The sequence below is a fragment of the Urocitellus parryii genome, chromosome 2, assembly GCF_045843805.1.
Source record: "Urocitellus parryii isolate mUroPar1 chromosome 2, mUroPar1.hap1, whole genome shotgun sequence".
NCBI lineage: Eukaryota > Metazoa > Chordata > Mammalia > Rodentia > Sciuridae > Urocitellus > Urocitellus parryii.
In genome coordinates this window covers 104001757-104019553 of record NC_135532.1, presented here as the reverse complement: position 1 = coordinate 104019553, position 17797 = coordinate 104001757, and the positions used below count along the sequence as shown (strand labels likewise).

General features: G+C 47.2%; 1 protein-coding gene across 1 annotated transcript in view; it reads right to left on the bottom strand.

The window, feature by feature from the left end:
* Clstn2 (calsyntenin 2) overlaps positions 1 to 17797 on the bottom strand; it is a 337621-nt gene that overhangs the window by 171109 nt on the left and 148715 nt on the right. The gene's annotated exons all lie outside the window — the stretch shown is intronic.

Here is a 17797-nt window from a genome sequence, read left to right as displayed (position 1 = left end):
CAAATACTGTCATTCAAAGGATCCCTTCAGTCCATGAGAGATGTCAACAGGATGAGAGGCAGGAAAGTCCGAGAGGTCTTGAGGAGAGATACCATGATGCTAGGTGGTTGTCCTCTGTCCAGAAGTCAATCATGAGCACAGTGATGGGAAAGCATGAATACTCACTTCCAACGGCATACATTTTCAAGTCTTGTTAGAGAAGGAAGTCTGAACTTCCATCAGGTAGAAAAGAGCAAAAGATAAATAGGTATTTGTTGCATTGATTCTGGGGTCCTGTCACCTTGCAATTAGATTCAAGCACAGGTCCTTTCAAATGTCTGAGCAAGCATTTTAAAATCTTTGCAGATCCACAGATTTCAGGTCTGGCCATTCCACACCCTCAGGACTCACTCACTCCTGCAGCTATACACTGGGCCCCCACTGGGATGCCAGCTACGATTTCCTTAGAGAATCTATGTGCTGTAGAGAAAGTCACTAACGGTCGTTTCTTGAACAAATACGTGAATTATTCCTGTTGCAAAAGGATTTCTATTTTACAAAAGGAACATGGGCTTTTTGCGTACACTACATTCCATCTGCACAATCTACAAGTAATTAGATCCTGACTCAACGACAAGGATCGAGCACACCCCGAGTGTCAAGTGAGGAAAATGGTAGACCACAGTAATGATGGACAGGCAGACTTGACAAAAATCCTTGGGACCCTATGTGTGCCAGAATGAAAGGTCTGGGAGGGTCAGGGAGAGGATGGCTGAGCTACGCGGAACGCACCTGTGCGTGGGCACATGGGCACGTGTCCTAAATATATGGAACCATCCTGGAGGGGATTTCCACCAGCACAGGGGTAGGGCAGCCAGGCTGGCCCCAGGCCTTAGGTAGACTAGGGCGTTATATAGGTGGCACAACTTGGAATATAACATAGAGCTCTTATATGAAATTATGTCCCCTCACCTGCTACTGAGCGCTACCTTCATATATCAGAGGAAAGTCATTCGATCCTCAGAAAATTTCTAAACAATTTCTCAGAGAGAAGAAAAACAGTGGAACTCATGCCAAGTTTCCTGGGATGGACAGCAGAGTGGTACCCATGTGGGTGGAGAGGCTGAGGGCCCTGACCTTGGTACCAAGACAGAAAGGAGAATGCGAGACAATCCAAGGTAGTCTTTGCTAGTCGACCCTAAATTAGAGCAGGAGAAATCCCTTTGAACTTGAAACAGGTGTTTTAAGTTTAAAACCTTTTTAGGGGGGAGACAGTACACAGAGAAATGAAACCGTCAAGTTTAGCCCATCCAACCTCGTGAAACTAGACTGAAACTTTTGGTTTCTGTCAGGAGCCATCCATGGGTTGCATGTGGATCACTGTGCATGGAAGTCTCATGAACAGAGACATCTGGTGTCTGGGAATGGCCAGTGGACATTTCCTCTGGTCAACTGCCCAGGGACAATGTGAATCTCTTTTCGGCTCTGCCGTGGCCCACACAGCACCTGAGATGGGTGTGATCTGCCAAGATGTCAATCAACCTGCTGACTGCAAGACTCTGCCCTTGAAACCTTATCCCTGCCTTTGATGCACTCCCTTAAATAAATCACCAAAGCCATTTTCCCTTTGTCTAGTTCGTTCTGGAACCCAAGTGGACTAGATCTATTAGGGGCTTCCCATTCTATAAATCTATTTCTGAGTGTTTATGCTTGGTTGCTGACTAATTTTCTGAGATGGTACATTTTAGGCTGGCTTGGACTCCCCTGGGCAGGAAGAACCCCACAAAGAGACATCATCCCCTGGAAAGGTGAAAGTCAAAAAATGTAGAGCCACAATCCACCTTGATCACTGCCATTCCAGCGGTGAGAGAAGACTGAGGGTCAAAGCTCTCGAACTTGACTGCAACTCATCAGCGTTGCAAGTCCAGGAGACACAGCCAGGACACAACACCTGAGCCATCAGGCTTTCTTTCTACCCAGGTGAGAACCAATGTTAATTCATCAGAGCATTCTTCCTCCTGATCCGATAACAAGCCTCAGAATCTTTCTTAACTCTGCTCTCCAGGCTGCCAGAATTAATTGACTGGACTCTGCGCTTGGATTCCCAAATCTATTTTCCCTTCTTAGTCAAAAACAATAAAGAGTTTTCACATATAAATTCTTCAAAGCTTCCATCTCTATCCTTTTTTTTTCCCTCCTGAAGAGGCAATTCAGGATAGGGTACTTGAGTAGATATTCAGTAGACCTGTGAGTATTTGATGAAAATTCATGTGAAAACAAGAACACGCAATTGACCTACTAACAACAATCCCTGAGAGTAAGATGAAAGGATGCATTGCCTGGAGATCATAAGAGTGTATTTGCTACGATTGCTCCTTCTCTGTTGCGTCTAGAAGGAAAGCGATCCACGGAGGCCTTATCCACACAGAGCTCCCGCCATGCTCAGCAAGAAGGAAATGCACTTCTGCAACACAGTGATGAGTTGCGGATAGCCACTCCCCCAATCTGCAGAATCACGGGGAGTTGTCAAATCCACACCAGGTGACTCACCTTTGCTCACTCTCTGGTTGAGGCTTCCAGAAGAATGACTGGAGCCCAGGAGGATGGTGCACTTTGGACCATCACCTTGAAAACAGTCATTGCCCCAAACCACAGGAGACTCAAGTTCAGCAGTCCTGAAAATCCTGCTTGGGGCCTTCAATTCTCTTAGACTCTGCATCCCCAGGAATGACCTGGTTTAATCATTTCTTGTTTAACAAGGAAAAGTTCAAGAACGAAATAAATTTTTGTTCTTGTTTTTGGTTCAGTCAGAGTTTTGGTTAGTGTGTTTTATGAGAAAACCATCAGGAAAAACAGTTCTGTTCAAAATGTGTAGGATTCTCGGGAGAAAACAGAATCTGGGCCCTTTTTAAGAAAATAAAATCAAACTTCAGCTGAGCTGTGAAATCCTTCCCAGGAGAGAAAAGTTGTGAAAAGTAAAGATGAGAAAAGATATTTTTTCCAGTGTTTACTATCTCTTTGTTAGAAGAAAAGAAAAAAAACACGGTGGCCTTAGGTGCTAGTTCGGGAAAGCTCATGCTATCAGCTTAGGTAGGGGAAGAAGATTGGTAGGTGCAGGGTCCCCATATCAGCCATTTTTCCAATGTCTGGATCATCTACAAAGTGATGCACACCTCTGTCCATTACCCACAATCCTCACAGTCACCTTCAAGGTCATGATTATCTCCTATGTTTTAGGGGAATAGCATGAGTTGTTGAGAGATAAAGCCATTGGCCAAGAGTCACTGGGGAGAGAGGGGGGCGGGCTCCACCCAGGAACTTTTCAGCCCCAATTTTGGATAAACAAGGATTAATAATGGTCTGTTCTGAGTATTTGACTTCCGTTACTAAACTTACTTATTTCTTCATTCTCTCAATTCAGTCCCACAATTTGATATGCTCTGTTCAAATTATTTGTGCTGGTAGGGTCTAATTCCTGGCAGATCTGAGCAGCCAGAACTGGAAACATGGGAAGTTGGGGCACAGAACAAGAGTGTGGTACCCGGAGTGGGAAGAACTGGAGCTTGGGTCACCAAAAACGAGATGGCAGTACTAGTGCCACCCACCCTTACCTACCTCTTACATTCTTTTTTTTTTTTTTTTGGTACCAGGGATGGAACCCAAGGATACTCAACCACTGAGCCACATCCCCAGTCCCCTTTTTTTCTTGTATTTTATTCAGAGACAGGGTCTCACTGAGTTGCTTAGGGCCTCACTAAGTTGCCAAGGCTGGCTTTGAATTTGCAATCTTCCTGCCTCAACCTCCCGAGCCGCTGGGACATATATTCTTATTCTAGCACCCTGTAGTCCTTCTGTAACTTCCCTACATGAAAATACCCAAATAATTTGTGCCATTATATAAAATTCTAAATTTGAAAAATGGTTTGATAGCTCATGAATTTTACAACTAATTCTACTGGCACAGAATAAACACCTTTGAAATGACAAGAGTCATCTGAATATTTGCACGCATGGGAAAATTAGAGATGGCCCAAGAAGAGAGAGCAGGGTTTGGTGTTCTGCCACCTCACCGCATCGCTGACATTCTGTGTATTGATTTGGAAGAGACTTCTGAACCTCTCCACTCGCTGCTATGGATGGCAACCCGGCCTGCGAAGCCATGTGTGCTTTCAGTGAGCTGAGATGGGCTATTATATCTAAGAGTACCATATTGAACCAGGAAACGCAGATAATAGGGTTGCCTTCCGAATGATCATTCATTCTGGATTCCTTTAAATGAGGAGCAGCTGCAAATTTAAAGTACAGCCTGGCAGACATACACATTCACATTTCCAGTCCCATTCTGAAGAAACTGGAGAGTGGTGGGTTGAAAGCAGCCAGCAAGTCTGTCCCCTCCAGCCTTCTTCCTGACTCTGGAAAAATCCAAACAGAGCTGAGTGACATCTGACAAGCTCCTGCAGTTGAGCACATGCGGGGCCTGTTGCCGCCTGGCCCACCCCATCTCACCACAAAATCCATAATATCAGCGACAGATTCTGCATAAGAGTCTCCACCCTCCCAGTGCCTCCCTGTCGTGGGTCCAAAAATTACTCTTGGGGAGTAAACTGGCAGCAAAGCAGGTTTTCTCCTTACGTAAGGCAGAAAAGTGAGGCTGCAAACCAAAAGGGCAAATGAGGATCTGATACCACCCAGAGCACAACCTAAGCCACGTGGTTCACACTCATGTCCCGGTCTTGACGATGCCCCCAAAGCAGATGGCATTTGTTGGACACAGTCATTGTGCCCAGACAGTTCACATGATTCATTCCAAATGGCCAGCCCACTTGGAAGTGCCAAAGCCCCCTTCTATCTGTGCTGCCCCAGAGCTGTCCGTGTAGGGAGGACCTGATCCCCTCACTCAGGAGGACCAGCACAGCTTGTATCTGCTCTTCACATCCTCTGAGCTCTGTGCTGCATGCTGCAGAAGTAATGGTGCATAAAATAGGGTTCCAAATACATGGAAGGATGAGGCAGGTACAGACAGATCAATTCATTTTGAGCAGCGTAACAGGGTCCATCTGTGTGGACTCTTATGTGACCCAGAGGAGAGAAAAAGCTTAAGTGACTTATCGGGGAAGAGAGATCAGAGGATTTGGCCACTGGCCTGAATCTCAGAGGATGAGGAATTAGGGTGCAGGGTAGTTTGACATCCAAGGAGAAAGTCTTTCAGATAGAGGAAGAGGTCTTTCAGGTAGAGGAGAAGGCATTGCAAAGGTCTAGAAGCCAGAAAGAATATATTGTTCAAGAAATATTCATGACCCTTCCCCTGCTCCTGGGTAGAGACTCCCAGCATGCAACTTGACCTTGGACTGGGAAGGTGACCTGTCTGGGCTACTGGCATATTATTGGACACGATGCAAGCAGAAGCTTAATATGCTCTTGTGCAGTCACGCTTGGTCTCCTCCCTTTTTCCAAGATACCATGTGTAGGAAAGTTCTAGACCCAACAACAATAAAGTATGGGTAGAGCAGACATGGACTCCATCTCAGCTGAGTTTGGTCCAATCAGCCAGAACTCTTTCAAGTTAGCAAAATAATCATATGCATCTGAGAGATGAGTCCAAGTGCATACACAAATTATCTTTTGCTTCGAACTTCCAGGCTCAAGAAAAATCTCACAAGCCTTTACTTGAGATCATGTTGGGTACCATAAAATAAATGCCAGTTACTGAGATCAGAAACATTTATTTGGCAAAGACTTTTTAAGCCTACCCGTAGGCCCACTGCCTTGGTAGATCCTGGAAGACGAAAGTTGCCTCTCTGAGATCATCATTCAAAGGTGCAGATTTATGGGTGACATTCTTTCAAGTGTACGAGCACCACCAATCTTGGTTGCGCTAACCTCACAGTGACCAATGTTGCCATGGGCTTTCCTAGTGTGAGATGGAGGTAGCCATTCCTAGGATCTCTAGACGTGAAAATGAAAAGGTCATCAGAGCCACTAAGGATATCCAGAGGGAACACACCCAACCAAATGCCAGCACCATCCTGTTCTAGCAGAGCTGGAGGGTGATTCTCAGTGTAATCTCTCAAGGCTTGATGGGGCACCCTCTGTGGTGCATGGAAGCAGAGCAGAGAGCCCAAGAGAGCAGGGCCTTGGGGTGGGGTGGGAAAGATACTGTTAGGGAGGGAGCTGGGGCAGATGTCATAGCCACACATCTTGGCCCATGTGCAGGATGTGTTTGTCCAGGTAGCTTTGCCCCTCTTTCCACTGGGAGGGCTTGGACTATAGTAGAAGCCATGAGGCGTGATCATAAAAGGCAGAACAGTTCCCATATGGCTCTCTTGTGACATCTGCCTTGGGAGCCCTGAGGTCCTTGGAAGCGTCAGAGGGTCAGGGGGTGGCCTTGCTGTGGAGAAGCCCAGATCATAGGGAGAGGCCATGAGTACATGTTCTGGTCACAGCCCCAGCTTAGCTCAGATGACACCAGAGTCAACGGCCAGACCTGGAGTGAAGAGAGCTCTAGGTGACTACCTCCCAGGTACCAGTTCCCAGCCTTGCTGTATTTCTTTCTTTCTTTTTCTTTTTTTTTTTTTTTGTGGTGCTGGGGATTTAACTCAGGGCCTTGTGCATGTGAGGCAAGCTCTCTACCAACTCAGCTATTTCTAGAGAGGGTGCCAGACAATTGGACACGGGGACAAGCCATCCCAGTTATGGTTCTTCTAATCTGCAGAATGCAGAAATACTGGCTGCTTTGCCTCAGTAAGTTTGGGGTTGTTTTAGTTAGCTTTTTTTTGCTGCTGTGACCAAAAACCTGACAAGAACAATTTTAGAGGAGGAAAACTTTATTTGGTCCTCACAGTTTCAGAGGTCTCAATCCATAGTAGACAGCTGGCTCCATTGCTCTGGGCGCCAGGGGGAGGTAGAACATCATGGTGGAAGAGGGTGGTGGAGGGAAGTGGCTCAGGACAGGGTGCCAGGAAGCAGAGAGAGGGTGAGAGCTCCCCCCATCATAGACGAAATGTAAACCCCCAAAGGCACATCTCCAGTTACAGGCTATGGTTACCATCAAGTTAATCGCTACCAGGGGATTAATGCACTGACTGGGTTAAGGCTCTTGTAACCCAATCATTTCACCTCTGTGAAGTTTGCATTGTCTTGCACATGAGCTTTTGGGGGACACCTCACATCTAAACCATAACAGGGATGCTGAGTCACACAGCAGTAGATAAGTGGAACAGGAGTGCTGTGGCCACCTGTGTAGGCAACAGTTAGCAAGGTGTCTGTCCTACACAGGCAGGATGTGTCCCTATGGTCCAGTCCTGAATCAGAAACTAGCATGTGACAGAAGTGGGGGTCTGATTCACTCAACAGGACCTGGAAAGACACGCAACCCTTTAGAACAGTGCTTCTCAACTGAGGGTGATTTTGTCCCCCAAGGAAAATTTGGCAGCATTTGGAGACATATTTGATTGTCACAGCTTGGGGGAATTATGAAACTGTCATCTAGCGGCTAGGGGTCAGGGATACATCAACCATCCTGCAATGACAGGATGCCCCCACAACAAAAAGCCCCCAAATCCACAATGTCAGCAGTGTTGAGGTTCAGAAACTCTCCTTCAGAGGACCGAAAACACTCGGAGCTGGATCATTTGCTAAGACTGCTCCATTTCACAGAGGAATGTCACCTGGGCCAGGAAGACAGAGCTATGACAAGCTATGATGGAAGACTCCTTTTCTTCTCTTTCTGGTATTGAATAAGTGAAGCAGCATCTGCAGACTGTGCCCAGCCCCCAACTCCCCCTCTGATCCTGCCTTCTGCGACAGACTCTCTAAAGCAGAACAATTAGCCACCTGCTCTTAGATACTCTGGAGAACTCTTCTTTTGGAGAAAACACACACACACACACACACACACACACACATTTATATATTTATATTTATAGATAGATAGTGAATTTAAAGACAGTGTTTGGTGCAGGTGGACAGGAAGCTGGTTCTGTAGTAAGAGCTATCAACTTTCCATGTGTCACTCATTTGTTTCTGTGTCAAGAAGCCATTGAGGATGGCGATTCACATGTTTAGCCCTCTAATAATTGAACTCAGTGTGCCTGGCCCTGTGCTGGGTGCTGGGTGTTTTGAGTAGAAGGAGGTGCCAGGCAGACTGTCCTCCAAACTCCTGGGGTGTTTCAAGTGGCTCTTTGAGAACATCCTTCAGCAAGATTTATTCCCTGTTTCCCTTCAGCAGTAAGAAGAGAGTGTGGCTGAAAGTCCCCTTCATTTCTACAGTGAGGATAGAGCCGGAGCTGATTTATGGACCTGCTCAGAGGTGGCAAAAGTGACCCAGGAGGATGCACCCCCTGCCAGCCAGGCAGCATGGGGTCCCTGGTCAGAGGCGCTCAGTGGGAACCAAGGCAAGTGTCCAGACAGATTCCCAGCAGAGACTTCTGGGGCAGCGTGTGTGCGCAGTTGTGGTGAAGCCCATGCCAACATCATCCAAAGAAACACAGAAATCTTGCAAGACTTTGTCAATTTTTTTCCAAAATGAAAAAAGCTTTTTTCCTTCCTTCAGATAATATGGAACAATAAAGAAAAAAAATAGAGTATCCTATGGAAAAGGCAGGGGAAAGTCACTGACAACTGACAAGAACTACCTCAGAGAGGTGATCAAGGTGGACGTCTACCATGGCTTGAGGTGGCCCAACGAAAATGGCACCTGACCTCTGCTATCTTCATCCCCAGACTGTGAATTTCAGTTTTTATCAGGAGGAAAACATGAGGCAAATCTCAGTTGAAGATCCTTCCTTTCCTCCCTCCCTTCCTTCCTTCCTCCCTTTCTTATTGATGGAACCCACGGGCACGTAATAACTGAGCTACATCCCCAGCCCTTTTAATTTTTTTATTTTGAAGGAAAGTCTTGCCAAGGTGTCCAGAGTGGCTTCAAACTTATGATCCTCCTGCCTCAACCTCATGAGTTGCTGAGATTGTAGGCCACTGTGCCTGGCTTGAGGAACATTCTTCAAAATATCTGATCAGTTCCTCTCTGAAGTTGCCAAATTTATAGAAAACAAGGAAAGTCTAAGAAACTATCACAGCCAAGAAGGGGGACCTCAGGAGACACAGTGATGACATACAATATAGTGTCCTGGATGAGATTCTGAATCAAAGAGGAACATTGGTTTAAAAACTAAGAATAATGTATCAATACTAGTTATTTAATTGTATCAAATGTGGTATAGTAATATGATTAATCATAGGGTAAACTTGGAGTAGGATTTTGGGGAATTCTAGTAGTATCATTTCAAGTTTCTATGTAAATTTAAAACTTTTTTTTAAAATAAACTTTTTTTTTTAAACAACAAAAAGACACGAAAATCATCCATAATTTTGTCTACTAGGCAAAACTACCATTACTAAAGTTTATTGTCATCTTTTCATGTTTATAATCATTCTGTATGCATATATGTATATATTATATATATATATAACATAATATACCATATATAATAAATATATTATTTTTTTTAACCCAACACAGAGTTATTCTATCCTTAGTGGCTTATTTCAAGTGGCTCTACGAGAACATCCTTCAGCAAGATTTAAAACCTTTTCCATTCTCTGGCTGTTCACTCTGTCCAGCATATATTACTACCATGTTCCACATTCAAGGGTGTTAGGGTTTAGATATGAGGTATCCCCCAAAAGCTCATCTATGAGATAATGCAAAAATGCTCAGAGGTAAAATGATTAGGTTATAAGAGCCTAAACCTAATCGGTGGATTAATCCAGTGATGTGGATGAATTTGGTAGTAACCATAGGCAGGCAAGGTGTGGCTGGAAGGAGCAGGCCATTGGTGGCACGCCCTTGGGGTTTATATTTTGCCCCTGATGAGCATCGCTCTCTCTCTGCTTCCTGGTTGCTGTGTCCTGAGCTGCCTTCCTCTGCCTCACCTGGGCCCACAGCAATGGAGTCCACCGACCATGGACGGAACCTCTGAAGCTGTGAGCCCCAATACACTTTTCCTCCTCTGAATTGTTTGTTCTGGTCAGGTACGTTGGTCACAGCAACACAAAGGCTGGCTAAAAGAAGGAGAAAGCGAAAGAGACATGAGAAATACCTTAAAACCTCTGGAAGTCAGGCACACCTCATGAATTGGCCTGGGCCAAGGTAAAAATGCATGTTCCAGGTGAACATCACTAGGCAAGAACTAGTTTAAATAAGATTATGAAGGATACTCAGCAGAGGGGAGGCATGAAGAAGAGCCCAGGCCTGTTCCACCATGACACTGCCTCTCACTGCAAAAACACCCTCTCTTTCCACCTCACAGAAATCCTGCACAACAGATCCAACTGCCCCCATTTTCAGGAAAGAAAACTGAGGTTCTGCAGGATATTTGGGCCTTTCCCAAATCATACACCACTTAGTCATCTATGGTGTAGCAGCATCTACTCATCCAAGTTCAACTCTAACATTTGGGCTCTTTCTTCTGCATAATGCAGCATTGTTGCTTGGACCAGGTGAGAGTTCAAGGCCAGGTGGGCCTGTGAGTAACCACTCCGAGGCACTAGGATAGCATCCATTAACTACGTTATGTGTAACTAATTGCTTTTGCACTCTTTGAATATCTGCCTGGTATATGTGGCTCTAGGTATACCAAGACTTCTAAGCCTCTGTTTCAAGGTCCCTGTGGCTCCCAGCAAGGCTGGATGTGAAGATCCTGAGGTCCCAGCCCCAGGGCTATCACTCTGTAGATCTAGTGTATGACTAGGAATTGTTTTCATTTTAAGGTTCCCAGGTGATGCGGAGGCATATTCAGACTGGCAAACCACAGAGATGGGCTGTCCCTTCCTGCTTTAAGATGCTAAGGGCAATTGATTAGCAAATTAAATCCCTGTAATTACTCTTCTCAAATCTCACTGTAATTCCAGAGGGCCTCTTCTGCTCTTCTTAATACCTTTTCCTTGGAGAAAGGTGATGAGGGAGGGAGAGAAAGAGAAAGAGAACACCACAGCCGGTTAGTTGCCTTTTGTCTTCTCCGTAGAACACTAGAGGGCTAGACTCCTGGGATTTCAAAAAAAGCATAAACAGGGCTGGGGCGGAGGGCTCGTCTGGCATGTGTGAGGCACTGGGTTTGATCTTTAGCACCGCATAAAAGTAAACAAATAAAATAAAGGCACTCTGTCCATCTACAACTACAATAAAATAAAAATTTTTTAAAAAGAGAGCGTAAACAATCCACTAGGGAGAAACATCCTGTGATCTTTCTGTCCAGCTGCTTTGGTACAGACAAGGTACCAAAGTTCCAGAGGCCATGTTCAAAGCTTGACTCTCCACCTCGAGCTCAAAGGAGCAGATGGTGTGGCTGTCGGTCACGCCCGTGGATACACGGCAGCTTTGCCGTGATGAGCCACTGCGTAGTGTGACACATTTTCTCCTAATAGAGCAGCATATGTGGGTCTGTGTCTGGTGGCCAGAACCCTCATCTCTGCCCCCTACCTTGTTAGAAAAGAGCTCATAAAGCCCGCCCCACTGTCTGTTTGGAAGAAGCCAACAAGCTCCATGCCCATTAAATTAGGGTAGCAATGGGCCAGGCCAAGGGGGACAGGGAGGGCACAGCATCTGTACACAGACCACCTTCAGGCCTGGAGCAAGGATGGTCCACATTTCCTTTCTCTTCTCCAAGGTTGTGTTCCCGTGTTCTCAGGCAGGGAAGGTCCCCTGGGACCAGTGTGCAGGCCGGTGCAGTAGGGGCACCAGTCTTTGCACAGCTATCAACCTCATAGGGTTCCCACAAATAAGGTCCCCAGAAATACATGTCTGACAGTTCTGCAAGGGCACCTCTCACTGACTGGATACAGATTGGGATCCATTACGCAGAGGACTGTAGGAAAGGGGGAGGAAAACCAGGCCACTCCTGCTTCCCTGAGGCCTGCAGTCATGGCCCTCTGCATCAGAGTTGCCACAGGTTCTCTTAAATCCAGACCCCTGGACTCCACCTCAGATTCATTGAATTAGAAGCTCTGGAGGAAAAGCCTAGAAATCTGTGTTTTCAAGAATTTGGGGTTCAGAGCCCAGGCTTTGCAGCCAGACTGCCTGTGTTTCCACCCCAGCCCCAGCCCGGGTGCTGCTGGCCAATGGATCTGCTGTCTATAAGATAAGCACCATGCTAGTGACCATCTGTGAAGCTGTATAGTTTGGTTTGTGGTGACTATGGGGTCCTCAGCAGCCCCCGTAGCCCACTGTCCAGGAAATGTAGACAATCAAAGCAGACAGTCCCCTGCAGTAGAGCTCACACCGGACTTCAGCTTTGGCTATTTGGAAGCAGTTGATTTTCAACAAAATCTTAGCGAATCTGCGCTGCCTCTAATAGGCTCATGGAAGCTGTGTGCTGGGCCTCAGCTGGGTGCTGGGGGGCTCTGCACCACACAGGGCCACAAACTCTGGGTGCTGAGCAGTCAGGAGCCCTGCCTGCCCCCACAAGGCTTGCTGGACCTCCAGGGGCCACTGGGGGAGGGATGGCACACAGCAGATCCTGACAAACTAGAATGGAGGAGGCCCAAGATCCCCCTGGAATGGTTCTTAAGACCCTCATGGTTTGCAGCTGAGGTCCAGCCTCATGGCCTCCCTCGTTCTGAGCTCCACCAGAGCAAACCCTATTTCTAGCACACTCTGCTGTGTGAGCTGGTTTCCACCTCTGGAAAAGGGAGACATACATATCAATTCTCTGAGGCTGTTATAAGAAATCCATGAGGTCAGATGTTTAAAGCACCTCACTGGCCCCCACCTCACCCAGCGGTAGCTATTAGGGGTCATCATGAACTCAGCCATCAATGACCCCATTCACCAGTGTGCAAGCCACAAACTAGCTGTTTGTTGACAGATTCACTGATGCTCAAAAGAGCAGTAGTGGGCTCCTTCAACTTAGTTCTCCAATTACTTCTGAAGCCCCAACATGACACTGTAAAAGACTAGGTTAACTTAGACTCTGGTGTGGCCTGGAGCCCCCAGTTCCCTGAGAGGAGCTGTCCTCTCACGCCTCCCACCTCACACACACACACACACACACACACACACACACACTCAAGCCTTGGGTTAGTTCGATTTTTCTGCTCCTCGTGGAGAACTTGACTTCTTTATGCACATGAATCCCAAATTATAGGTGTATGATTGAATTAATATCAGCATGTGGGAGCAGCAGCCATCTGAAAAGTTCTTTTTAAGTAATGGTAGCCTCCCTTCCGTCTTTATTACAACTAACAGCAATCAGAGAGGAGTGCAGTCTCCAAGGTTTCCACTCTGATTTATCCTGTCCTTAAGCATCTTTGAGATAGTGGATGTCTCAACCCAGGTGCAACCAGACTGAGGCTTCTGTTCCTTAGTGTGCTGCAGACCCAGGCTTGGTGGGGCCGAGGGTCCCAGGGTGCCACTGAGCCCTTTGACTTAGGTCAGAGAAAAGCCAGGCCAAATCTTAAGGGGGCTTTCTTTTTGTCCACATCTTCTGAGCAAGTGCACACAGCTCCTGTCTCTGCAGCAACTCCTTTCCACCTGCTGCCTCCCACAATCTCTTTTTAAGAATTGAAAGTCAACCCAAAGGCTTCATGTCTTTAACTACTACCATCCTAATGGCACAGGATCCTTCAATGACGAACGATCTTGGGTTTTGACTTCATTTCTTGCCACCAAATGGGTCACCAGTTCCAAAGGTCCTGGGTGGGGGGGCTAGAGGCAGGCTCCAAGGTCTGTCCCATGCTTGGCTTTTAATCAAGACAAGGATACAACTTACTACCCACAGAGCGAGAGACTCAGCAGGACTTCCCCTGATTAGCCAGTGCAGATTCCCAGGCTGTTCAGTCCCCAGCAGGGAAACAGCCAAAAGAATACGTGGTCAAGGTCAGGAGCTGGTCATGCTTTGGAGAAGCAGCTTGGCTATTCTTCCATGGCAACTTAGACCCTCCTGCATGTGACCACCTGCCCTGGAGATTCAGACCCTGCATCCACCTGCTCAGGGCTCCATCATTGGTAACATTGACAACACCCTCCTGAGCTTCTGGGGGAGATAAAAGGTCGATATCCAGGATCAGCTTTCAGACTGCCCACTCGGACTTCAGTCTGCTTGCTGGTTGATTCCCACATGTTTTCTCCAACTTCTGCCTGTGGACACAGTCCAGTCTCGGAGGCTCATCTGACCTGGGCTTTCTGACTCCCCCACCCTCCTCAGCACACACCCCAGCCATCCCTCAAGGCTCCTCTTAAAGGCTCCCTTCTCTGTGAAGCTGCCTCTATTCCTGCCATTTATTCACCCTCCTCTTGACCTCACGCTGAACGCCCCTCGGTACTCAGCAGAACGTACTGCAATGCTTCTCATCGGGGGTCTCCTGTGTGGTTCTGAAGGGCTCTAGTGTGGGGACCCCGTGCTTCCATTGGAGCCTGCACAGTCTAGCCCTGGCCAGCACAGAGCAGGTCTTGAGGGAATGCTGCTGTGGGTGCAGGTGACACACAATGGAAATGTTCTGGCGGCCACTGACAAATGAAGCCACCAGGCTGTGCTGTAATTCAATGCTTCTGAGCTTCCTGCCTAGATCCAGCTCACATCCATGGGATGAGCCATCTCACAGAGGCTGAAGGGGCTGGGGATCTGGTCCAGTCATTGATTTCAGAGATAGACACCCTGAGGCCCAGAGAGGGGATGTGACTTGCCAAAAGCCACATGGTAAATCATTGGCAAAGGGAGTGGCTAATCATGGATCTGGTTTAGGAAGCCCACTGATGGAAGTGGATTCACCTGCAGGGAGAAGCAGGTGGGAGAGACGCCGATGAGCCTTGGCGTGGAGCTGGGCATGTGCAGAAGGAAGGTGGGAGGAGTGGATAGGGACGTCCAAGGGAGAGACAGGCAGAGGGGACAGATCCCACACCCAGCCCCGTGGCCTGTGCCAGGTGCTTCCCTCTATCTTGTCTCCTTTAATTGTCATAAGAGCCCAATAAGAAAAGGATCATGAGCTCCCCTGAGAAGGAGATTTAAGGTTCAGAGAATTTTGATAACTTGCCTAAGCTCGGATGAACTTGGCTTTGAATAAAGGTCCCTAAGACAACAAAACCCAATCTCTTTCTGCTCAGCTGAGCCTCCCTAAAATTTGACAGAGTCCTTCTAAGATCCGGAGGTGAACACCAGGGTTGGACCTCCCCCCGCAGAGCCACGGATGTCCGCGGCACCTTCTCTCCTCCTACCTGTGCTTGTCTCCAGCGGACGAGCAAAGGGAAGCTTCTCCTAGATCTTCTCACCAGAAAAGATCATTGAAACCCCTCCCCCCCAAAGATGTGCAGAAGAGAAAACCCAGCATCCAATCTGAGAAGGGGATGGGGGTCAACAGAGGCAATCCCTGCCTCTGAACTCCTTCATTGACTCTGCACATCTTCCATGTTTGGAAGGCCAAGTCTACTTCCACAACATTTCTCACCCATTCCTTAAGTCAAGTGCTCATCTAAACCCAAGAAAACCCACTGCTTTCCACAGAGAAACACACGCAGAACTTGAAAAGAAAATCTCTTCATTGCATTTCTACTATTTGCAAAATAAAATCAAGAGCAAATTCCTTACTGAAGTCCTTGCATGACTCCCCACTCCCTGGGGGGCTGAGTTGGTGACTCTTAATGGGCTTCTCCTCTAGGACAGGGCCCTGTCACCCTTCCCACTAGCCTCCTGGTGCTCTCTCCCCTGACTCTGATTTTATCCTGCAGCAACACTGAACAGCTCAGCATCCTTTGTATGTTTCTCGTCTCCTTGTCTCTTCCACTGCCCGCTCCCCCACCCCGCCTTCTGTGTTAGGACAGCGCCTGTAATAACCTGTCACTGCTGCCATGAGGTTGACATGGAGGAGGGAGGGAGCCTGCCTCCGCTCTGGAGCCCTCCACACCCCAAGGGCTTCCCTCTGTCACCATGCTGTCTTTGTCTCTCTGCTCATTTTGTTCCCCCACCAGCACAGGGACTGGATGGAGTCGTGTTTGCAGACCCAGAGAGAAGTATGTTCCTAGAAAGCACTGGATGATGATCTAAAAATAAACCCACAAATAAAGAAGCAAAGGGTCTATCCCAATAAGCACTGTTGTGATTTGGAGGAAAGAAACACAAATGAGCTTGGAGGTGAACTATAATTAGTGGAAACCTGAAGACTAAACACTGAAGAATGCGGGCTTGTCTTTTGGGGGGAAGAGTGAGTGAATGAGTCAGTACCAGCCTAGGATAGATGCAGAAACAAAAAGGTCAGATGGGGCATGGGTGAAAGACCTATTATTTTATTATACTGGTAGGGCTTATGGATAAAAATAGTCAGATATAAAGCAGAAGCCCAAGTGACTGAGGATCACAGCTGTTATATAACTTTACATTGAGTCTAACCACAAGAATAGGATCTTAATTAGAATAAGTTACACTCCATATATGTATAATGCGTCAAAATAAACTCTACTGTCATGTATCTCTAAAAATCAAATTAAAAACAATTTAAAAAATCTTTAAGAAACCTTAAAAAACAACAACAAAAAAAGATGCCCTTCTGTGGACTGGAAAAAGGTAACTTTTTGTGTAAATGCCAACCTGAAGCCATGTGGCTTAGAACATGGCCAGTATTAGTGTTTTAAGAAAAAGACGATTATTTTGGCAGGTGCAGCTTGAGGGTGTGACCTGGTGAGCACAGCAAACACCACATTGCCAACCCCAGGGTGAGGTGACTTGTACAGGGCCCAACCTGTGCCACTCTTCACTCTTACCTGACCTTGAGGGTCTAGGAAGATGTGGTGAGAATAGGCTCGACTGAAATCTGAACCTTAGAGCCAGTTGGTTGTTTTCGTGGTACTGGAGATGGAACGAGGGGCCTCGGGCATGCTGGGCAAGTGCTGTACCTCGAAGCTACACCCCAGCTCCACTGGGCCTTTATGTCAGGCCCCAAGTGTCCAAAACTCACTTGCCCTCCGAATATCCTCCCCGTGTTGCAAGCTTGCATCTGGTTTCCCTGCAGAGCCTGAGACAAGGGCCTGGGCCAGGTGACTGACTTGGGACACCACCTTGGGAAGCCTCAAGGAAAGCAAGGACAGGGAACCACTGGAAGGTGAGGCGTTGGGCTGGTCATTGATGTGGACAAACTGAAGCCAATCGTGCAGGGGACGCTTTGAAGAAACATACAATGCACCTCAAAGCTGTCCCTCCCAAAGGCCAGCTGCTGAGACAGTTACTGACCATCCCTCCTCTCACCATCCATCAGTTAGGAGTTGCCTGAGGAGCGTCACCTTCCCACACACTCCGAAGTACCTGAGTGTGGGTCGAGAAGGCTTCTGTGGATGTGGAGATGCCCAGGCATGCATTAATCTGTCCACCAGGATTGCACTAAAATCAAGTGGGCAAAGGGGGCATGACATGGGACACAAAGCTATCTGCTATTGATTATCTATAGGCCAAATAGGACATTGGGGTGTCCTCCTTATATCAAAGTCAGGAGAAGCAGCAGCTCCTCTGGCCCCTTCTTTCCAAGGAGAAGACAAAGATCTGCTCAAAGGCTTGACTCTCTGCCAAGTCATTCCCCTGGGGGAGCCACCATAATAGGACATTGAGAAAGCCACCTCCAGCCATCCATAACCAAGATGCTGCCATCACATCCTACTAGCATCTGGGGGTCAGGGTGGGTTCTCGGGACATTCTTCCCTGAACAGGGGGCAAAGGTACCAGCTTGGCTCTTCATCTTGAGTACCATTAAATGACTTCCATTGAATATTTTATGGTAGAAATAATGTTGCAAGTTGCATTTGTCAGCATCCATTAGAAATGAAGGGACATTTATATTTTAGTGG